The sequence below is a fragment of the Macrotis lagotis genome, chromosome 3 (assembly GCF_037893015.1).
Source record: "Macrotis lagotis isolate mMagLag1 chromosome 3, bilby.v1.9.chrom.fasta, whole genome shotgun sequence".
Lineage (NCBI taxonomy): Eukaryota > Metazoa > Chordata > Mammalia > Peramelemorphia > Peramelidae > Macrotis > Macrotis lagotis.
Genome location: NC_133660.1, coordinates 242,879,622 through 242,901,667, shown reverse-complemented (window position 1 = coordinate 242,901,667; position 22,046 = coordinate 242,879,622). Strand labels below are relative to the sequence as shown.

General features: G+C 40.8%; 1 protein-coding gene across 2 annotated transcripts in view; it reads left to right on the top strand.

Moving 5' to 3' along the window:
- Positions 1–2,771: 2,771 nt before the first annotated feature.
- BTBD10 (BTB domain containing 10) overlaps positions 2,772–22,046 on the top strand; it is a 100,220-nt gene continuing 80,945 nt past the window's right edge. The window contains exon 1 of one of the 2 annotated variants that reach the window (XM_074230344.1): positions 2,772–3,005. The gene's annotated coding sequence lies outside the window, so the exon portion shown is untranslated. The remainder of the gene's footprint in view (positions 3,006–22,046) is intronic. The other variant, XM_074230342.1, reaches the window with a different exon arrangement.

Below are 22,046 nucleotides of genomic sequence, written 5' to 3'. Positions count from 1 at the left end.
TGCCTCTACTCTCTTGCCTGCCTTTCTGTGCTGGTGGCATCTTTCTCTCTCTCCATATATATAAATTATAGCTATAGTTTACATGTATTTCTGTGCTGGAGGCCATCTATCTATAGAAAGATAACTCTCTTATGTGTTACTTCTGTGTGGGAGGCATCTCTTTCTCCAACTATATCTATATCTATAGATACACCTCTAGATCCACCTCTCCTCTCTTGCCTGCCTTTCTGTGCTGGTGGCATCTTTCTATATCTCCATATAGTTTACATGTATTTTTGTGCTGGAGGCATGTCTATTATATCTATACAGATGTATGGAGGCACCTCTAGATCCACCTCTCCTCTCTTGCCTGCCTTTCTGTGCCGGTGGCATCTTTCTATATCTCCATATAGTTTACATGTATTTTTGTGCTGGAGGCATGTCTATTATATCTGTATCTATACAGATGTATGGAGGCACCTCTATTATATATCCATAGAGATGTATGGAGGCACCTCTAGATCCACCTCTCCTCTCTTGCCTGCCTTTCTGTGCTGGTGGCATCTTTCTATATCTCCATATAGTTTACTTGTATTTTTGTGCTGGAGGCATGTCTATTATATCTATACGGATGTATGGAGGCACCTCTATTATATATCCACAGAGATGTATGGAGGCACCTCTAGATCCACCTCTCCTCTCTTGCCTGCCTTTCTGTGCTGGTGGCATCTTTCTATATCTCCATATAGTTTACTTGTATTTTTGTGCTGGAGGCATGTCTATTGTATCTATACGGATGTATGGAGGTACCTCTATTATATATCCACAGAGATGTATGGAGGCACCTCTAGATCCACCTCTCCTCTCTTGCCTGCCTTTCTGTGCCGGTGGCATCTTTCTATATCTCCATATAGTTTACTTGTATTTTTGTGCTGGAGGCATGTCTATTATATCTGTATCTATACGGATGTATGGAGGCACCTCTATTATATATCCACAGAGATGTATGGAGGCACCTCTAGATCCACCTCTCCTCTCTTGCCTGCCTTTCTGTGCCGGTGGCATCTTTCTATATCTCCATATAGTTTACATGTATTTTTGTGCTGGAGGCATGTCTATTATATCTGTATCTATACGGATGTATGGAGGCACCTCTATTATATATCCATAGAGATGTATGGAGGCACCTCTAGATCCACCTCTCCTCTCTTGCCTGCCTTTCTGTGCTGGTGGCATCTTTCTATATCTCCATATAGTTTACTTGTATTTTTGTGCTGGAGGCATGTCTATTATATCTGTATCTATACAGATGTATGGAGGCACCTCTATTATATATCCACAGAGATGTATGGAGGCACCTCTAGATCCACCTCTCCTCTCTTGCCTGCCTTTCTGTGCCGGTGGCATCTTTCTATATCTCCATATAGTTTACTTGTATTTTTGTGCTGGAGGCATGTCTATTATATCTGTATCTATACAGATGTATGGAGGCACCTCTATTATATATCCACAGAGATGTATGGAGGCACCTCAAGATCCACCTCTCCTCTCTTGCCTGCCTTTCTGTGCCGGTGGCATCTTTCTATATCTCCATATAGTTTACTTGTATTTTTGTGCTGGAGGCATGTCTATTATATCTGTATCTATACAGATGTATGGAGGCACCTCTATTATATATCCATAGAGATGTATGGAGGCACCTCTAGATCCACCTGTGCTCTCCTGCCTGCCCTCCCGGGCCGGTGGCATCTCTCTCTATCTCGGAGCTGCGTGCCCGCCCTCCAGGGCCGGCCCCGCCCGCGGGGACTCTTCCCAGCTCTTGCCTCTACTTCCGGCCCCCCCTTGCCCTCCTCCTCCTCCGCCCCCCCCCCCCGGCCCCGGGGCAGAATCCCTCCAGGCCTTTCTTCCGTAGTTAAAACTTTAATGGGCCGGTCCGGACCAGGGCGGTGGCGCCGTCTCCCAGGGGGCAGAGGCGGGCGGGGCACGGGGCCGAGGGCCCGGCGTCGGGGTCGGCCCGGCCGTGCAGCCGGGTGAGGGCGGCCTCCATGGAGGCCAGCCGCCGGCCGAAGGCGCTCAGGTCGTGGGCCAGGCCGGCCTGGGCGCCGCAGATGGCGTCCAGCGCGGCGGGGACGGTGCCGGTCAGCAGGTCCACCTTGGCGGCCAGGTCGCCGACGGCCAGCCGCAGGGCCTCGTGGGACTGGCGCAGGGCGGCCTGGCCCTCGGCCAGCTGGGCCAGCCGGTCCGGCGGCGGCGGCGGCGGCGGCGGCGGCGGCGGCGGGGGGCCCGCGGGGGCCGCGCGCTGGGGGGCGCTCTGCGGGCGGGACGCCGCCTCCGGGGCCCGGGCCGCGCTGTCCGGGGCGGCGAGGTCTCGGGCCGGCGAAGGCTCCTGGGCCGCGGGGGCCCTCGGGGCGCGGGTGCTCGGGGCCCTCCCGGGGCGGTCCCCCCGGCCCTGGTGGTCGGGCGCCTTCCCCGCGGGGGAGTGGTCGCGCTCGCCCTTGGCGAAGCCGCGGCCCACGTCGAGCCTGCGCACGAGCTCGATCAGGGCCGCCACGGCCCCCACGCGCGGGTCCATGGTCTCTCGAAAGCGTGGGTCCCCCCGAGATTGCCTACCATAGCCGGGGCGGCGCGGAGCCTGCGGAGGACAGCGGCGCCCCCGGCCCGGAGCTCCACTGGGCGCGGGGGCGCGGGGGGCGTCACTGGGGCGGCTGACGCGGGGGGCGGGGCCCCGGCGCTCAGGCCCCGCCCCGCCCCGCCCCGCCCTCCTCCGCGGGGCCCGGCACTCTCGCGAGAGTCGGCGGGGCGGGGAACCCTAACTTCGGCCGGCTCTCGCGAGAGGAGGCAGAGGAGCCGGCCTGCCGTCCCCGGGGCCGGCCCTGGCAGCTCCCGCCTCAGCAGTGGCCGCCGCGGCCGCGCCGGCTGAGGAGGGGCCCCGGCCCCGGCTGCGAGCTCGAGGCGCCGCCGCTGCCGCCCCCGCCGCCGGCCCGCGGCCCCCCCGGCCCCGGCCGGCGCTTCGGGGCCGCCCGCAGGTAGGAGGGCGCCGGAGGGCGGCCGGGGAGGAGGGGGCGGCGCCGCGCTGCGGGCCCCGGCTGGGCGCTGCGGGCCCGGGGCCGCCGCTTTGGGGCTCCCGCCCTCGTTCCCCTCCCCCCGCCGGGGCCGGGGCCGGGGCCGGGGCCGGGGCCGGGGCCGGGGCCGGGGCCGGGGCCGGGGCCGGGGCCGGGCGGCATCACAATGGGGGCGCGGCCGGGGGGAAGGGCTCCCGGCCTCCTCGCTTCGGTGGCGGCGCCCCCATCCTTGGGCATCGCCCCGGCGGCCTGCGGCTCGGGCGTGCCCGGCCGGGCGGGCGGTTGTGGGCTCCCCGGAGGCACCTGGCGCGGGCGGCGCCGGAGGGCGGGGCCGGGGGGCTCGTGCTGGAGCCGGGGAGCCCGGGGCCGGGAGCCACACGTGTGTGTGTGTGTGTGTGTGTGTGTGTCTGTGTCTGTGTGTGCCTGTGTGTCTGTGTGTCCGTGTGTCCGCGCACCTGCGCACCTGCGGCTCAGGCGGGGCCCACGCCTCCATCTGGGCTTTTGTTGGCAGAGATACTGGAGCCGTTTATCCCTTCCTCCAGTTCATTTGACAGATGAGGAAACTGAGGCAACCCAGGCGCAGTGACTCCACCGGGGTCATACAGCCAGTAGGTGCCTGAGGTTGGATTTGAATTCAGGAACTGGGGACTTCTTGCCCCCCATAAAGCACTTCATCTGTTACCCCCTCCACGCACAGACATAGATGAGCACATATAACATCAGCACACAAATATAATGCATGTAGGTGTACAGTGTATATACATATATATATATGTAAAAACACAAAGTATGCCCATGTTTTACAAGTGCATGTAGATACTAGCATGTACCACATACATGTACATAGGTGGATATAGTCATAATACATTCATAATCATACGTATCTTTTTTAGGTTTTTGCAAGGCAAACGGGGTTAAATGGCTTGCCCAAGGTCACACGGGTAATCATTAAGTGTCTCAGGTACTCCTGACTCCAGAGCCCATGCTCTATCCACTGTGCCACCCAGCTACCCCTATCTACATATCTAGTGATAATCAATATCTCTATCTTTATATACAAACAAACATGAAAGGAGATTTAAACAAAAGTTACTCCCTAGGCTTAGTTTGAGGGGATACAATTTATTATTTTTTTCATTAAAGATACTGAGTTTTACAATTTTCTCCCAATCTTGCTTCCTTCCCCCCACCCCCACCGCTCAGAGAGCACTCCTTCAGTCTTTACTTTGTTTCCATGTTGTACCTCGATCCAAATTGGGTGTGATGAGAGAGAAATCATATCCTTAAAGAGAACAGAATTCTCAGAGGTAACCACATCAGACAATAAGATAGCTGGTTTTTTTTTCCAAATTAAAGGGAATAGTCCTTGTACTTTGTTCAAACTCCACAGCTCCTTATCTGGATACAGATGTATTCTTCATTGCAGACAGCCCAAAATTGTTCCCAGTTGTTGCACTGATGGAATGAGCAAGTCCTTCAAGGTTGAACATCACTCCCATGTTGCTGTTAGGGTGTACAATGTTCTTCTGGTTCTGCTCATCTCACTCTGCATCAGTTCATGCAAATCCCTCCAGGTTTCCCTGAAATCCCATCCCTCCTGGTTTCTAATAGAACAATAGTGTTCCATGACATACATATACCACAGTTTGCTAAGCCATTCCCCAATTGAAGGACATTTACTGGATTTCCAAATCTTTGCCACCACAAACAGGGCTGCTATAAATATTTTTGTACAAGTAATGTTTTTACCCTTTTTCCTCATCTCTTCAGGGTATAGACCCAGTACTACTATTGCTGGGTCAAAGGGTATGCACATTTTTGTTGCCCTTTGGGCATAGTTCCAAACAGCTCTCCAGAAGGGTTGGATGAGTTCACAGAGGGGATACAATTTAATGAGAGAAATCCAAGGGTACCCGTAGACATCTAAGACTTAAGGACTAAAGATATCTTTACTGAGATGGAGAATTGAGCTGTGTGCTAAGCACTAAAAAGAAATGAGCTTGGTTTAATTAGGGTCCTTAAGAAAGCCTTTTAATAAATGGGCAGGCCTAATGAGAACCAGCAGTATGAGTAGGCATTAGTTGCCAGAAAGGCTATTTTGATTTTAGGCTTTTGTTTATAGAAGAATTATACCCCAATTTAGAAGGTGGATCTGATGAAGGCTTAAAAGTCATAGCCTGCATTTTAGTGCTGCATTTTAAGAGAAGACATTGATGAGTATGTCCAAAGAAATCCTGGAATCTAGAAATGACTTTTGAGGAGTGAGAAGAGTCAGATATTGGAGTAGAGGGAGGGTGGAGGACAGTGAGTTAGTTGTAAGATAGTTCTCAGAGGCAGCTGGGTGATGCAGTGGATAGAGCACCGGGCCAAGAGTCAGTTATCAAACACTTAATAATCACTTAGCTGTATGGCCTTGGGAAAGTCACTTAACCCCATCGCCTTACAAAAAAAAACACACAAAAAAAGATAGTTCTCAAAATTAAAAGAACTATGATATGGAAAAAGGAAGATAATATTTATTCTCTATAAAGCATCCCTAGCAGTGCCCACTAAAGAGCACATAGTAGGCTAATTACTTTTAATTGACTGCTCCAATAGTGGGCAGGTAGCAAGTTGTAGAGAATTTTCAGCTTAGAGGAAGGAAGAGCTCTATTTGTTTAGTGTTATTTAATATTATTTTTAATTTTTTTGTTTTTATGTTGCCCTCAATTCCCTTCCTATTCCTTTTAAACAATTAGGGGAGAAAACCAAAAAAGCCTGAAGCATGTAATAATTTGTTTATGTGACCCCCTACTTCTACAAAAAATGGAAGAAGCTATGTTCGAAGTGTTAGACCTATTCAACATAGTTGCAGACCTCGAGGTTTATTTCATTTAAGTTTCATAACAGATTTTTGACGGCAAGGTACTATAACATCTCCATTTTAGAGATGAGGTCAAAGACCAGATTTTCACCATTCACCCCCTAGCTGGTGTCTCAGTGGATGGAGCACTGGCCTTGGAGTTCTAGTCCAGCCTCGGACACTTAAAACTTATAAACCATGTGACCTTGGGCAAGTTGCTTAAGAATTGCCTCATGTCCAGCACTGTCTTCAGTCATCCTGATTCATATCTGACCATTGGACATAGATGGTTCTGGTGGAGAAAGTGAGACTGGTGACTTAGCACAGCCTCCCCTCATTCAAATCCAATTCACATGCTCATCATGGCATCACCTCCCTGATGTCATGGTCTTTGAGAATGAAGGACAAACAGCAGCAGCAGCAGCAGCAGCACATAGCTCACTGTCCAGTTTTTTAGAAGGACAGCATTTAATAAATTCTCATTGTTGAAACTTGTCATTTCCTAGGTTTATGGAGAGTCAGAACTCAAACCAAGTAATTTCGACTGTAAGATCAGTACTATTGTTCAAGATGAAAAGATTTATTGGCAAAATAAAAGTGTTGAGGTTGTTGATTTTTTTAAAATTTTATTTAAGGCAAATGGGGTCAAGTGACTTAACAAAGGTCACACAGCTAGGCAGTTATTCAGTGTCTGAGGTTGCATTCGAACTCAGCTCCTCCTGACTCCAGGGCCAGTGCTCTATCCACTGTGCCACCTAGCTGCCCCCTAGGTCGATGATTTTTAAAGATGTTACTAAGCCCTTAGGAAGCACTAAGTATGTGTCAGACACTGAAAAAAATGAAATGATCAATAACTTAAGTGACTAGTAGGCGCCAGGTGTTATGCTAAGTTGGGGGTACAAAGGGAAGCAAATAATAGTCTCTTATTCTCAAGGAACTCATCTAATAGGGAAGACAACATGCAAATATATTGCACAAGGCAAATGATATGCAGGATAGCTAAGAAATAGTTGAGAGGGAAGGCACTAGAAGATAGATTGGCATAGGCTTCCTGAAAAAGATAGGGTTTTAGTTGGAACTTAGAGGAGCCTTGCAAGCCAGAAGGGAGAGATAAGGAGAGCATTCTAGGTAGGAGGGACAGCCAGAGAGAGTACCGGTGCCCAAGAAATAGAGTGGCAGGCAGGTTGTCAGTGTCACAAGATAGAAGAGTATCTGGTAGGGGGAATAAGAAGTTAAAAAACTGGAAAAAATAGGAGAGGACTTATGTTAGGAAGGTTTTGAATTCCAACATTTTGTATTTGTTTCTGGACTTGATAGAGAACCATTGGATTTTATTGAGTAGGGAAGTGATGTGGTTGAAGCTATGCATTAGGGGAAAAGAATCACTTTAGTGGCTGAATGGAGGAAAATTAGAGTGGGAAAAGACTTGAGGCAGCCTATTGCCATAGTTCCTGTTAGGTAATGAGCACCTGTACTCAGTGTCAGAAGAGAGAATTTAAGATGTTGTAAATGTGAATTTAACAGGCCTTGGGAATGGGCTGAATAATGGAGAATGAGAGAGAAGTCAAGGAAGACCTCTGAGTTATGAACCCGAGGGACTGGGTGGATGGTATTGCAGGAATAGGGGAGTTAGGTGGAGAGGGTATTAGGGGAATGATAAAGAACTCAAGTTTTTGGACATTGTTGAGTCTAAGATGTCTATGGGATGTTTAGTTTTGAGTATCTGAAAGGCAGAGATGTGAAGTTGGAAATCAGGCTTCAAAATAGATTTGAGAATTTTTGGCATAGGGATGGTAATTAAAATCATGGAAGCTGATGGGACCACCAAGTGAAAGGGTAGAGAAGTGAAGGGAATTCAGGACACTAAAGGTAGAGGGTGTGACCTGTATGAGGATTCAGGAAAGGTTCCTGTGAAGGAGCAGTTAAAATAGTAAGTTTGAGAAGAACCAGGAAAGAGTGCAAAGTAGTTTCTGCCTTTAAGGAACTTAGAAACTGTTAAAGGAGACTACTTAAACTCGGTTTGTATAGGCAAATTTGTTTTTCTTTTTTGTTAAGAGGGCCCAGAAAGCTGAGCTGAGGGTATCAGGAAGGAAAAGCCTCGTGTAAATAATGGTGTCCAAACTTCAGGAAACTCAGAATTCTGAGAGGTGGTAAGGAGAGAATGTACTGAAACCTAGAGGAAGTAGATGGAATGACTTGTGTGAGGAGTAGCAAGGTAGTCAGTTTGGCTGACTCATCAGATTGAAGGAAAAGGGGGGAGGTAATGTACAATGAGATTGTGAAGGTTGGTTGTGGTCAGATTATGAAGAACTTTAAAATAGAGAGAGATTCTACTTGTGTGGGCCTTGTCCTCAGAGACAGGAAGATGGGCCAAGTCCTGCCCAACCTTGTTCTCTTTATCACCCCAGGAAAGGCATTTAATCTTTCTGGGTTCAAGTGTCTTGTCTTTGAAATGAGGGACTTGGACTTTATGACCTCTTCAATTCTGTTCCTTTTCTAGATCTTTGAGCCTATGATAATCGTTTTTACTCTAATATTAGGGAATGGTTGGTTTTTGAAGGGGAGTGATATGGTAGGAAATGTTCTATAAGAACTACTGCTTTGGCAGTAATCTGGAGGTTGAATCAGAGAGATCCAATTAGGAGACTTGGGTGATATCATACAGCAAGCATTTATTAAGCTCTTACTATGTTCTAATCTGGGCAACTTTGTAGTAAAGTGAAATAGAGTGATTGCTGGGCTTGGAGTCAGGAAGACCTGAATTCAGATATGGTCTCAGACACTAGCTGTGTGATCCTGTGCAAATCACTTAATCCTTAGGTTTTCTCTTCTGTAAAATGAGCTAGAAAAGGAAATAGCAAACCATTCTAGTATCTTTGCCAAGAAAACTCCAAATGGTGTCACAAAATATTCCACATGACTGAACAGCAATTTATAAAATCACTGGGGATACAAAGAAAGGCAAATAGAGTTTCTTCCCTCCAGAAGCTTCCATTCTAATAAGGGATATAGACTTGAACTAGGGTGATAGGAATAAATTTCATAAATTTCCGTAACATTTTTTAGCATTAGTAACCTGAAATATATTCTCATGGGTAAATAGAAAGTATAATACCCATATATTCTTTAAAGCAACCAAAACATATAAACTCCAGTGGTTTTTATATCAAAATCAGATATAAAATTTTTTGGTATTTAAAGTCCTTCAACTCCCCCCCCCGAAAGCTATATATACAGAATTAATTGGAAATAAGAGAGGAAATGCTTTTTAAGAAGTTTTGGGAAAGACTTCCTTTTAGAACATGGGATTTTATTTGGGAATTAGAAGTAAGTCAGGGAAGCCAGAGACTGGAAGAGGGAGAGTATTCTAGGCTTGGGAGCTTCCTGGCCCTTTAAACCTGTCCTTTCCACTACAGTATACTCTTAGATCTGATGACTCTGGCGCCTCTGCTGTTCCTTGAGCATTATTGTGGGTCTCTCTTTTAATGTTATTAACTAACTTTTCATGATTAAGTTCCTCCCAGTAACCCACAAGATGACTTTCTCAACCAACTCCTCACTTTCACTTCCCAAATCTAATCAGTGCCAAATTTTGTTGATTCTACCTTCATAACATTTCTCAGATATTCCCTCATCTGACACTGCCACCATCCGGGATAAACCTCTCATCACTGCATACCTAGAATATTACAATAGCAATCGAAGGATTGGGCATCCGTGTGGTTCAGTGGATAGAGGGCCAGCCCTGCTTGAAGTCAGGAAGACTCATCCTCCTGAGTTCAAAACCCGTCTCGGACTTTTACTAGCTATATGTTCCTGGGCAAATCTCTTCATCCTGTCTGCCTCAGTTTCCTCATCTGTAAAATGAACCGTAGAAGAAAGTGGCAAATCACTCTAGTATCTCTGCCAAGAAAACCCCAAATGGGGTCATGAAGAGTTGGACACAACTGAATGCATCAGGCACAACTGTTAACAATAATGAAAGGCACTGAGTGGAGGAGGGAAACGTGATCATCTTCTGCTTCAGTAGTCTCCCCCCATTTCAGACCTTTCTCCTCTCAAAGCACAGGTCTTGACCATATGCTTTCTCTGCCCCCCTCCCCCACCCAGTCATGAATCCCAGTGGCTCTCTTTTCCCTTTCTGATTTTAAACTTAGTGAGAGCAGAGGGTCTCTCTCCTGCCTCTCTTCACATCTCCAGTGTTTATGACTGACACGTGGTAAGTGATGATTAAATTATTGACTGACTAGTTGTCGGCCATTACCTCCCCCTCCAAAAAAAAGATGTTCTGGCTTTCATTTTGTTCTTCATACAAGCCTTTCTACTGCCCATTCTATATTTCTGTGCCTGTCTCCTCACGGCATAGGTCAGACATCTTCTGCATGCATCCTTTTCTTATCTCCTCCTGGCCCTTCCAGAGTCTTAAGCTACTACTGCCTTACCTCCTGAACTTAATTTGTATTTAATTACTTTGTGTATATCTGTATTTATTCACTTTTCATTATATATCTAATGATAATAATAGTAGCATTCATATAGCTATGTGTGCCTGGGACATAGTGAACATTATATAAATGTTATTATTTTTTTTTAGTTTTTTTGTAAGGCAAATGGGGCTAAGTGGCTTGCCCATGGCCACACAGCTAGGTAATTATTAAATGTCTGAGACCGGATTTGAACCCAGGTACTCCTGACTCCAGGACCAGTGCTTTATCCACTATGCCACCTAGGCGCCCCATTATTGTTATTATTCTAAAACATTTTTGTGTTTCCTTAAAAGAATGTAAGCTCCTCGAGTGTAAAAATTGTTTTATTCTTTATATGTGTATCTCCAGATCTGGCTCATAGAACATGCTTCGTGAATGCTTGTTGATTGAGTAGAATGTGACTAGATCATATTATAAAGGAATAATCAGGAATTTACCTTTGCAACATCTCTTGAATAAAACCTCTTTTCTCCTTTGGTATTACTGCCCTTTTGAAGCAGTTACTCAATACCTCACACTTGAACTATTGCAGTTAACCTGCAGATGATTCTCTACCTTCCTTATATTTCTCCTCCAATCTATCCTCAATTCAGGTGCCAGAATGATTTTAGTAAAGTTTCTGTAAGTCTACCTAAGTCTGACTGTGTTTACCTCCCTCCCCCTCTGCCTTCTTGCTTCCCCACACACATACATATTAAACTTTAATAGTTGCTTTTCACCTTTAGGGTCAAATACAAGATCTTTTGCTTGGTGTTCCAAACCTTCATAATCTAGTTCCCCTTCACCTTTCTTAAATCTTAATCAGTGCCATATATTTTGTGATACAGAACTAGCCTCCTTGCAGTTCTATGGACAAGACTGAATCTCTCATTTCCAGGCATTTTTCCTAGCTGGCCCCTGGGCCTGGAATGCTCTCCCTTCTCCTCTCTGTCTTGGCTTCCTTTAAGTCCCAACTAAAATCTCTTCACCAGGGATTTTGCCAGACTCTCTTAATTCTAGTACCTTTCCCCTCTTACTCCATAAATAACAACATGTTCATTTGCTTGCTCCCCCCCCCAACATAGATTGTAAACTCTTTGAGAAAGATTTTTGACTCTTTTTTTTCCTATCTTTAGTGCTTAGCTCAGTGCCTGACATGTGCTAGGTAGTGAAGTGGCTCAAGTTCTGGGCCCTGGAGTTGGAAACACCCGAGTTCAGAGCAGATCTCAGATATGACCTGTGTGACCCTGTCCAGGGTCTGAAATGGGTAGAGATTGAAGCAGAAGATGATCATGTTTCCCCCTTGCATCTACCTCCTCCCCTTAGTGCCTTTCATTAACTATTGTTAACAGTTGTGACTGTTGTATTCGGTTGTGTCTGAGTCCAAGTCACTTCTCTGTTTGCTTCAATTTCCTTGACTGTAAAATGGGAATACCATAATAGCACCTCCCTCTCAGAGTTGTTGTCAGGATAAAATTAAATAATTCCAAAGTGCTTAGCGTGGTGTATAGCACATGGTAATCACTAAGTAAATGTAAGTTACTATTATTATTATTATTATTATTATTATATGTTTATTAAATGACTGGGCAATCCAGAGACATGGGGAAGAGGGATGGGCAATGTGCCATTATCTTCAATCAAAACTTTATCTTTTAGTTACATTTTTTTAAAGAAAGGGTGCACTTTTTAGAATGTCTCTGATTTTTGAGTTCTTTTGGTGACTTTTTTAACACCTCCTACCTCTTTTTTTAATTCCTTCTAACTGTAATGCTTTTCACATTTCTTCTCATGAATTTAAATCTTATTTAATACTGCATTCTTGTACCATTCTTCTCTAAGTTTGATTTTCCTTTTATTTTTTTTTATACTTAGGTAATTTTAAGACCCATGTTAGATCAGAGAACCAAACATTTGGGCAGCAGTGGCAGACTCCCTAGGTGCCAAGTGAACCAACACCATTTTTATATATGTACAAGCTAAAAGTAAGCTGCCCAGAGCCCCCAGAATGCCATGGTCACAGTAGTTGATACAGTGGGATCATCCGAATGTCCTTTGTGAGCTCTGATTTATATGCCACCAAACCTTGAGTGCCTCCAGACCCCACACTGGAGAATTCTTCTTGAAATCTTATTTTTGGGAAGGGTCCCAGACCATCCATCCCTTTTTCTCTGAACTCTGTCACCACATCTCTACCTTTGCATTGCTCCTCCTTTTATGTTTAGTTTTCTCTATTAGAATTTAAGCTCCTTGGGGTTCTGGAGACTGTATTGTTTGTATTGTCTGAACTTAGTACCTGGAAACCTAGTAAGAGCATGATTGTACTGATAGATTCATCTTTTTTTCTCCCAAAATTTGTCCCTAGGAAATCTTTGTCAGTTTCTTCTAGTATGTGAGGGGGCTGGTGCAAAACATGCCAACTCTTTACTCCCCCCCTCCATGATCAGTTCATCCAGTCTCCTTCCCTTCCTCTTCATTGCTTATATGTGGCAGTCTGAGAAGACTTAGGGTTGGCAGGGAGGAATGTCTAAAAATATTGGAAGATCTGTCATATAGAGGAAGGATTGGACTTGTTCTTTTCTATCCTGGAAGGGAGAATTAGGTGTAGAGGGTGGAAGCTGCAAAAGACAAATTTGTTCTTGATGTCATGAAAAACTTTCTAACTATATGAACTATCTGGAAGTGGAGTGAATTTCCTCAAGAAGTGGGAAAAAGGGAGTTTCTCTTTCATTGGCGGTCATTCAGGCAGAAATTGAATGACTACTTATTGGATATATTAATAGTGGAACTATCTGTCATGTATACATTGGACTGAAACATTGTTGAGATTCCTTCCTTGATTCTGGTTATACCTTCTGTATGTGTTCCTCTTCATCTTACTCTGGGTGGCAAGGTCCTTCTGGTATTACTGTTTATGAATGTGCTTGTGATTTAATAAAATTGTGCTGATTGCATCAAGAGAGGAAGTTCTTTGTCACTATAAAGAAATCTGTAGATAAGAGCAAAAATAAACTGAGTGTGGGACCTAGAGGAATAGAAACTTGAACATAAAAATGGAAAGGTTCTGTGTGATGATGATAAAGCTGGTATTTATTTAGTTCTTTGCAAGGTCTGTTCAGGCTGTAAGGTAGGTGCTATTAATCTCATTTTTACAGATGAGGAAACTTGAGGTCTACAGTCACCCAGCTGCAGCATTTGAACTCAAGTCATCTGATTCCCAGTCTTCTGTGCCACCTAGCTGCTCTGCTGATTAAGGATTAATGAGATGCCATAGGGATTTAACTTTTCATTTGGTTCCAAATTTATGATATGAAATACATTTTTTTATGGGTTGCTATGGATAAAGAACTCACCACTGAGTAGCCAGGCTAGAATTTTGAGTATTTTTAAAACGTGATTTTTGTCTTTTCTGACGGTGCCTGGTTGACTGATTACATGGTTCTTATTTTTTATAATCACAGCTAGAGTGCTTTATCTTAGAATTAATTTCCTTTATTCTAGCTGCAATGCAGGTGTGTCACTGTGAATCATTGATTGAAGTGAAAGATTAAAATTATGAATCATACTTTTCTAAGGTCAGTTAAATTTGATTTTTTCCTGTTTAGAATATCTTATGGTACTGTTACCTGCTATTACTCAAAATGGTTATTAACCTAGAGAGAGAAAAATAATTAGAACTAGTTTAAGGTAGAAAGTTATGTGTTTTGTAATCACTGAGATACGATTATCTACTAATGACTGTTGGGTATATGGGTGATTCTTGTCTTGTAAAGGTTCTCTTGTGGCTTATTGAGATGAATCTGTTCCCCTTTTTTCAGAAGTTTTCTCCCTCTCCCCTTCCCTCCTTCACTGATAACAAGACTTGTAGAAAATGAATCAAAAGTTACAACTTTAACATTTTTACAGAATCACTCTGCTTTGATTGGAATTTGGTTCTGAAGTAAAAAAAACTAAAAACTTTAGTTACATAGATTAAATGTTAGTTTAAAGATACCTTTATAAATTTAGGCATCCTAATTTGTAATTTGATTAAAAGTGAAATGCTTTTGTAATATATTACTATGGGTTAGATATTTTTCTCACATTTTAATAAACAGCAATTAAGCCTTCTGTGCAATCATTTGGTTGATTTATTCAAGATTATTTTTAAATGAAAGATGAATGTGACTTGGAAGATGAACTTTGGGGCACTCATTTTGGTTCTCTTTATTTTTAAAGAAAACACCTCATTTTCTCTTAAAAGAGAATTAGTTTTAAATAATAGTTTTAGAACCATAGAGCTGAGACTTCAGAAGTAATTTAACTCATCTCCTTTATTTTAGATTCAAAGTGCCTTTTTTGTGCTTTATGATTTACAAAGCACTTTACCTCAGCGTGGTCAAACTCAAATAGCAATAGGGACCAAATAAGGATGGGGGTGTAGTATTGACAATTTTAAAATGTAACAACTATATTTTATTACATTTTTATTTTTAAAATTATTTCCCAGTTATATATTCTATTTTTTTCCAATTACATGTAAAAATAATTTTTGACATTTAAAAAAATTTTTGAGCTACAAATTCATTCTCCCTTCTTTCCTCTCCCTTCATTGAAAAAGCAAGCCTCTTTGTTATAGGCTGTACATGGTGCAGTCATGCAAAGCATATTTCCATATTAGTCATGTTGTGAAAAGATAGATTTATCTACCAAAAGTAAAGTTTAAAAAGTATGCTTTGATCCATATTCAGACTCAATTACTTCTTTCTTTGGAGGTGGATAGCATTTTTCAGCATAAGTCCTTTGGAATTATCTTAAATGAGAAGAGCTAAGACATGAATAGTATTGTTATTACTGTGCTCATAGTCTCCCAGTTTTGCTCATTTTACTCCAGGTTTTTTTCTTAGAGCATCTTGCTCTTCATTTATAGTACAGTAGTTGTAGAAAATGAATCAAAAGTTATAACTTTAACATTTTTACAGAATCAATTTGCTTTGATTGGAATTTGGTTCTGAAGTAAAAAAAATTAGTTACATATCAGATTAAATGTCATTTTCAAGATACCTTTATAAATTTAGGCATCTTGATTTGGAATTTGATTAAAAATGAAATGCTTTTGTAATATATTACTATAGGGTTAGAAATTACAGAATCCATTCTTCAGTTGATGGACATCACTTCAATTTCTAATTCTTTGCTACCAAAAAGAGCTACTATACATATATTTGTTGTACATGTAGGCTTTTTTTCCCCTCTGTATTGTTTATCTTTTTTGGGATACTAGTGGGATTGCTAGGTCAAGGATATGCATGGTTTTATAGCCCTGTGGGAGCAGTTCCAAATTGTTTTCCACAATAGTTGAATCAGTTTACAACTCTACCAACAGTACCTTGGTTCATTGGCTTCTTAGTTTTCCCATATCATTCTCCTATTTCCTTTTCTGTAGTTTTGTTATTTTCCTTTAATATTATTCAGTGTTGGGTGGTACCTTAAGAGTTGTTTTAATTTGCATTTCTCTGATCAATATTGATTTGGAATATTTTTTAGTATGATTATGTAGCTGATTATTTCATCTGACAAATCTGAGAAGTGACTGAGAGCATTAGTGAATTTTATACCCTTTTCTATTGAACCAATTCCACTGACATTTTTAATTATTTATTTTTTTGCCGTTTGACCTATTCTGTCTTTACCACCTGACCAATTTTTTATTTTTTTAAAAAATACCTATTTGGTATATTTTGTACCGCTTTTACCAAGCATTGACTCTTTTTTCATGATTTTTCTTGAATTACTCATTTCTTTTCCCAATTTTTCTTCTACCTCTTTATTTTGATTTTTAAAATCCTTTTTGAGCTCCTCCAGGAGTCCATTTTGTACCTGAGAACAGTTTCTTCAGGTCTTTGTCTATAACGATTTTGAATTTGGTATCGTCTTCTGAGTTTGTGGTTTGAGCTTCTCTGTCACCATAGTAACTTCCTGTGGGCAGTTTCTTTTTTTATTGTTTGTTCATATAGCAAACCTATTTTCTTACCTTAACTTTATGTTATAATTGGACTCCTGCTCTCAGGGAAGAAGGGGCACTATTCCAAGATTCAGGTATTTTGTGCAAGCTGTTTTCAGAGCTAGTTTTGGGAGTCAGTCTTCAGTTCTTCTTAGGTTGCCATCTAAAGTTTATGGCATAAATATAAGTGGAGTCTGCTTTTAGTTTGTGTTCTATTTGAACACAAAAAGAGATATTGTGAAAAGGATCATATTTATTTCCCTTGTGATGGTTCAATTTAGTATCAACTTTGAGTATTATTTCTTCAGAGACTGACAGTTCAGATTTTGATCTGAAATTAGTCATTAAGTTTATTTTGAGTAGAATTTGAAAATAGATTTCATGATATTTCATAACTGGGACAAGATGAATTTGTGTTTTGAAATGGATAGTGGATGTAATTGCTGCACCACTGTCAGTAATATGTTAAAGAGTTTGGAGAATGAGAAAGATCTAGATAAAGGTTTATATCTCGATTTTGAAAAAAGGGAATTTGGAAACTATAGCCAAGTGAATTGAACTTGATTCCTGCCAAAATTCTAGAATACATCATTAAAGTGTTAGTGGGTAAATACCTAGAAAAGGGAATGGTTTTCATAAAGTATTAATGAAACCATCTGATTTCCTTGTTTTTAATATTATTGAGGTCTTAACAAATCATTTGACTATATCTTTTTTTTATTAAAACAATAGAAAGATTGAGGGCAAGGTGTGATAATGCAGTGAAACTGAGTTGGAATTGGTTGAATGCTAGATCTAAAGAATAATAATTAATGTGATGCCAACTTAAGGAAGGTCTTCATTGGAGTGCTTATGGTTTAGACCTGTTAGACATAAATTAATCAATTGGAAGCACGTAGACCTAGATTTCCTGTTTTTATTGGCATGCAATTGGGTCAGATAGCTCCTAATTATTGACTTAGTTTCTTCTTCATTTGGTGGTGAATTTATCTTTCCATTTTTGATAAATTTGATTGATAATTTGCTTTTCTTTATTTTTTTAAAAGTCAGTTAAATAAAAGTTTATTTTGTGGGGAAAAATCTTAGTTTTATTTACTAGTTGAATAGTTTTCATTCAATTAATCTCTCCTTTGATTTTTTCAACATTTCTATTTTGGTATTTAATTGAGGCTTTTTAAATTTTGTTCTTTTTCTAGCTTTTTTAGTTGCATGCCCAATTCATTGATCTTCTCTTTCTCTGTTTTACTTAAGTTCTTCTCCTAAGAACTCCTTTGACTGTATATTATCCCATTATTGTTGTTCTTTTGGATGAAATTATTGATTGTTCCTATGATTTGTTGTTTGATCCACTCATTCTTTAGGATTCAGGTTATTTAGTGTCCAATTAATTTTTAGTCTATCTTTCTATTGCTCTTTGTTACTTGTGATTTTTATTGCATCATGATCTAAGGAAGATGCATTTAATATTTGTGCCTTTCTACATTTTTATTGTGGAATTTTTATACCCTAATACATGGTCGGTTAAGTGCCATGTACTGATGAAAAAAAATCTATCCCCATTGACTTTTCTCCTGAAGTCTATCATACCTAACTTTAATGAGGTTCTTTTTACTTCTTTAATTTCTTTCTTATTTTGAAGAGTTTAACCAAAATCTGAGAGGGGGAGGTTGAAGTATCCCCTACTAGTATAGTTTTACTCTGTTTCTTCCTGTAACTCACTTAACTTCTCTAGGAATTTGGCTAATATACCACTTGTTGTAGTATGTTTAATACTGATATTACTTAATTATCTACAGTACCTTTTAGCAAGATTAGCTTTCTTCCATCTCTCTTTTAATTAGGCTGTCTTTGCTTTTATCTTGCCTGAGATTAGGATCACTTCCCTGCTTTTTTTCATTTTTTCATTTTCAGCTAAAGCATAATATATTCAGCCTTTTACCTTCATTCTCTGCTTCACATGTACGCTTTGTAAACAACATTTTGAAGGATTTTGTTTTCTAATTCTCTCTATTTTCTGCTTTCATTTTATGAGAGCATTCATCCCATTCACAGTTATGATTATTAACTATTTCCCTTCATCCTACTTTTTCCCTTTTATACTTTTCCTCTGTCCTTTAACCCTTTCCTCTCTCTCTCTCTCTCTCTCTCTCTCTCTCTGGTTTTTGTAAGACAGTGAGGTTAAGTGACTTGCCCAAGGTCACACAGTTAATTATTATGTGGCTGAGACCAGATTTGAACTCAGGTCCTCCTGATTCCAGGGCCAGTGCTTTATCCACTGTGCCACCTAGCTGCCCCTACCCTTTCCCTTCTCAACCAGTTTTTTGCTTTTGAGTACCTCCTTCCTCAATCTGCCCTTCTTCCTTCTATCAGCCCCTCCTCTTTTCTTTCTCCTTTCCTCCTCCCTGTAGGGTAGGATACATTTTATAAACTCAGTTGGAAATGTATGTTACTGCCTCTTTGGGCCAGATCCAATGAGAGTAAGAGTCAGTCAGTGTTCACCCCCTCCCTTCTGTGCCTCTTCATGTGATCTGATAATATGTTAATGTCTCCCCCTTTTCCCATACAATTCTTTTTTCATGCCTTAATTTTTTTTTTCACATCGTCACATCAAAATCAAATTATACCCACACCTTCTGTGGGAATACTCACTTCTAACTGCTCCAATAGAAATACAGATCTCAAAACTTATAAGCATTATCTTCCTATATAGCGATGTAAATAATTTAATCTTACTGAATAAAATGTTTTTTTCTTTCTTGTTTGCCTTTTTATATGTCTGAGTCTTATATTTGAAGATCAGATTTTCTGTTCAGCTCTGTAGTTTATCAGGAAAATTTGAAAGTCCCCTATTTTGTTGAATGTCCCATCTTTTTTTCTTAAATAATATGCTCAGTTTTTCTGGGTGGTGGATTATTGAGTGTAATCCAAGGTCCTTTGCTTTCCAGAATATGCTAAGCCTTCTGTGATCTTTTAGGTTTGAAGTTGCTTCAAGTTCTACATAATCCTGGCTGGCTTTTTGGTATTTGAATTGTTTGTTTCTAGCTACTGGCAGTATTTTCTCCTTGAGCTGGCTACAATATTCTCTGGAGTTGTCATTTTGATCTCTTAGGAGGTGATTGGTGAATTCTTTCTTGGATATTAGAGCAGTCTTCTTTGATAATTTCCTGAAAGATATTGTCCTAGCTCCTTTTCTTTTTTATCATGGCTTTAAGGTAGTCTAATAATTCTTGAATTATCTCTAATATGTCTATTTTCCAAGTTAGTTTTTTTCTGAAGTACTTTGCATTTTCTTGTTTTTTCCAGTCTTCTGATCTGTTTGATGGCTTCTTAGTCTCTTATATGCTTTCACTTGCTCAATTCTAATTTTTATTTTTTCATATTTTTTTTTAGGTTTTTGCAAGGCAAGTGGTGTTAAGTGACTTGCCCAAGGTCACACAGCTAGGTAATTATTAAGTGCCTGAGATTGGATTTGAACCCAGATACTCCTGACTCCAAGGCCAGTGCTTTATCCACTACGCCACCTAGCTGCCCCTCAATTCTAATTTTTAAGGATTTATTTTCTTCATTTAGCTTTTATATCTTTTTCTACTTGGTCAGTTCTACTTGTAAAGTATTATTTTCTTCAGGGAATTTTTTTTCCCATTTGGTCACTTGTTTTCTTCTCAATTTTTGTGCTTCCTTTTCCTAGCTGTTGACAGTTTCATTTTGTCAATTTGGGTTCAAGTGGACACTTGATTTTAATATTTTGAGAGTTGTCTTTCAATACATTGAGTTTATTTTGAAAAACTTTGCACTTAAAAGTATTATTCTGTTCTGTGACACAAATAGAGTTAAGAACTTCTTTTTTGTCCAGATCCTTGACTTTGCAGATGAAGAAGCAAAACCAAAGAGAGATAATGATTTTCATAGTCTTAACATCTAGTCTAGTTATAACTTATATTATAACTTATATTATTAGTCTGAGGTACCTACTAGAGCTCTAACAAAGAGAGCCTGAATGATATAGTCCAAGGGCAACAGAACTAATAACAGAACAGAATCCTGGCAAGCCTAAGCCATCATTGGTTTTATTGCTATTTACAGATATGTTCTGAAGTTGAATGTTGTTGCTTGGAGGTTGTGACAAATGGCAGCCTCATTTTTTTCCCTTCCTACCAGATTGATCTTTGGAAAATACCATTTTTTATGCCTTCATTCCTATACTTAAAATATAATTTTATTTTTCTGTGTAGGCAGTGAGTATGAAAAAATAGGCAATTTTTTTCACATGGGTTTTTGTTTCTTTCTTGTGAAACTGAAACCATGCCATTTTCTTGCTTGGGCCAATGAAGTTTTGAAAGGAAGAATGACTACCAAAAAACAACCCTGGAAGTACTTCAGAAATTTGTATAGTTTCTATTTTATGTAAAGTTACTTTTCCAATTAACCAGTTTTGTAAAATTGTGAGTTCTAAATTTTTCTCCTTCTCCCTCCCCCAAGATAGCAAGTGATCTGATATAGGTTATACATGTACCAATTATGTTAAACAAACCTTCCTTATTAACCATGTTGTGAAAGAATTTTTCTGCTCACTTCACTATGTATCATGATGTTCATGTAAGGCTTTCCAGGTTTTTCATAAATGTGCCAGTACTATTCTGTTGCATTCATATACCACAAATTGTTTAGCCATTCCCCAGCTGAAGGGCATCCCCCCGCCTCAGATTGCAAATCTTTGCCACCATAAAATAAGGTGCTAAAATATTTTTGTATATACCTATTTTTTAAAGATCTTTTTGGGATACAGACCTAATAGCAATATTGCAGAATCTAAGGGTATGCACAGTTTTATAGTTCTTTGGGCATAGTTACAAATTGCTCTACCCAATGGTTGGATCTTTGGGTATAGTTACAAATTGCTCTACCCAATGGTTGGATCAGTTCACAGCTCCACCATCAGTCCTGGTGTTCCTACATCCCCTCCAACATTGACCATTTCCCTTTTCTGTTACATCAGCCAATCTGATGATTGTGAGTACCTCAGAGCTGGTTTCTTTTTGTTTGTTTTTTTTTTGCAAGGCAGTGGGGTTAAGTGACTTGCCCAAGTTCACACAGCTAAGTAATTATTAAATATCTAAGGTCAAATTTGAACTCGGGACCTCCTGATTTCAGGCCCCGTGCTCTATCCATTGCACAACCTAGCTGCCTCCAGAGTTGTTTTAACTTGCATTTCTCTAATCATTAATGATTTAGAACATTGGAAAACTTGAAAAATATCACTTTCCCATCCACAATTTAGAAACTGTCTCCCTTCTCAATTTTTTTTGTCATTTTCCCAGACCTCTCCTTTTTCTTTATCATCGCCCAACTTATGTTATATTTGTTTGTATATCTTATACTTCCTTATCTCCCCCCTTTAAAAATTTTCTTATTTACTTTTTAAGGTAATGGGGCTAAGTGACTTGCCCAAAGTGACACAGCTAGGCAATTATTAAGTATCTGAGGCTGGATTTGAACTCAGGTACTCTTGACTCCAGGGCTGGTGCTGTATCCATTGCACCACCTGCCTGTCCTCTTATCTTTTAAATTGATTTTTTGAGTCATTTTTTCAATTTTAAAACCCTAGCACATATACCCATACCTAGTAGATAGTAAATGCTTCATAAATACTTGAATAAGCATTAATTAAGCATCATTATTTGCTTGGGTCACTATGTGGTATATGTCTACATAGC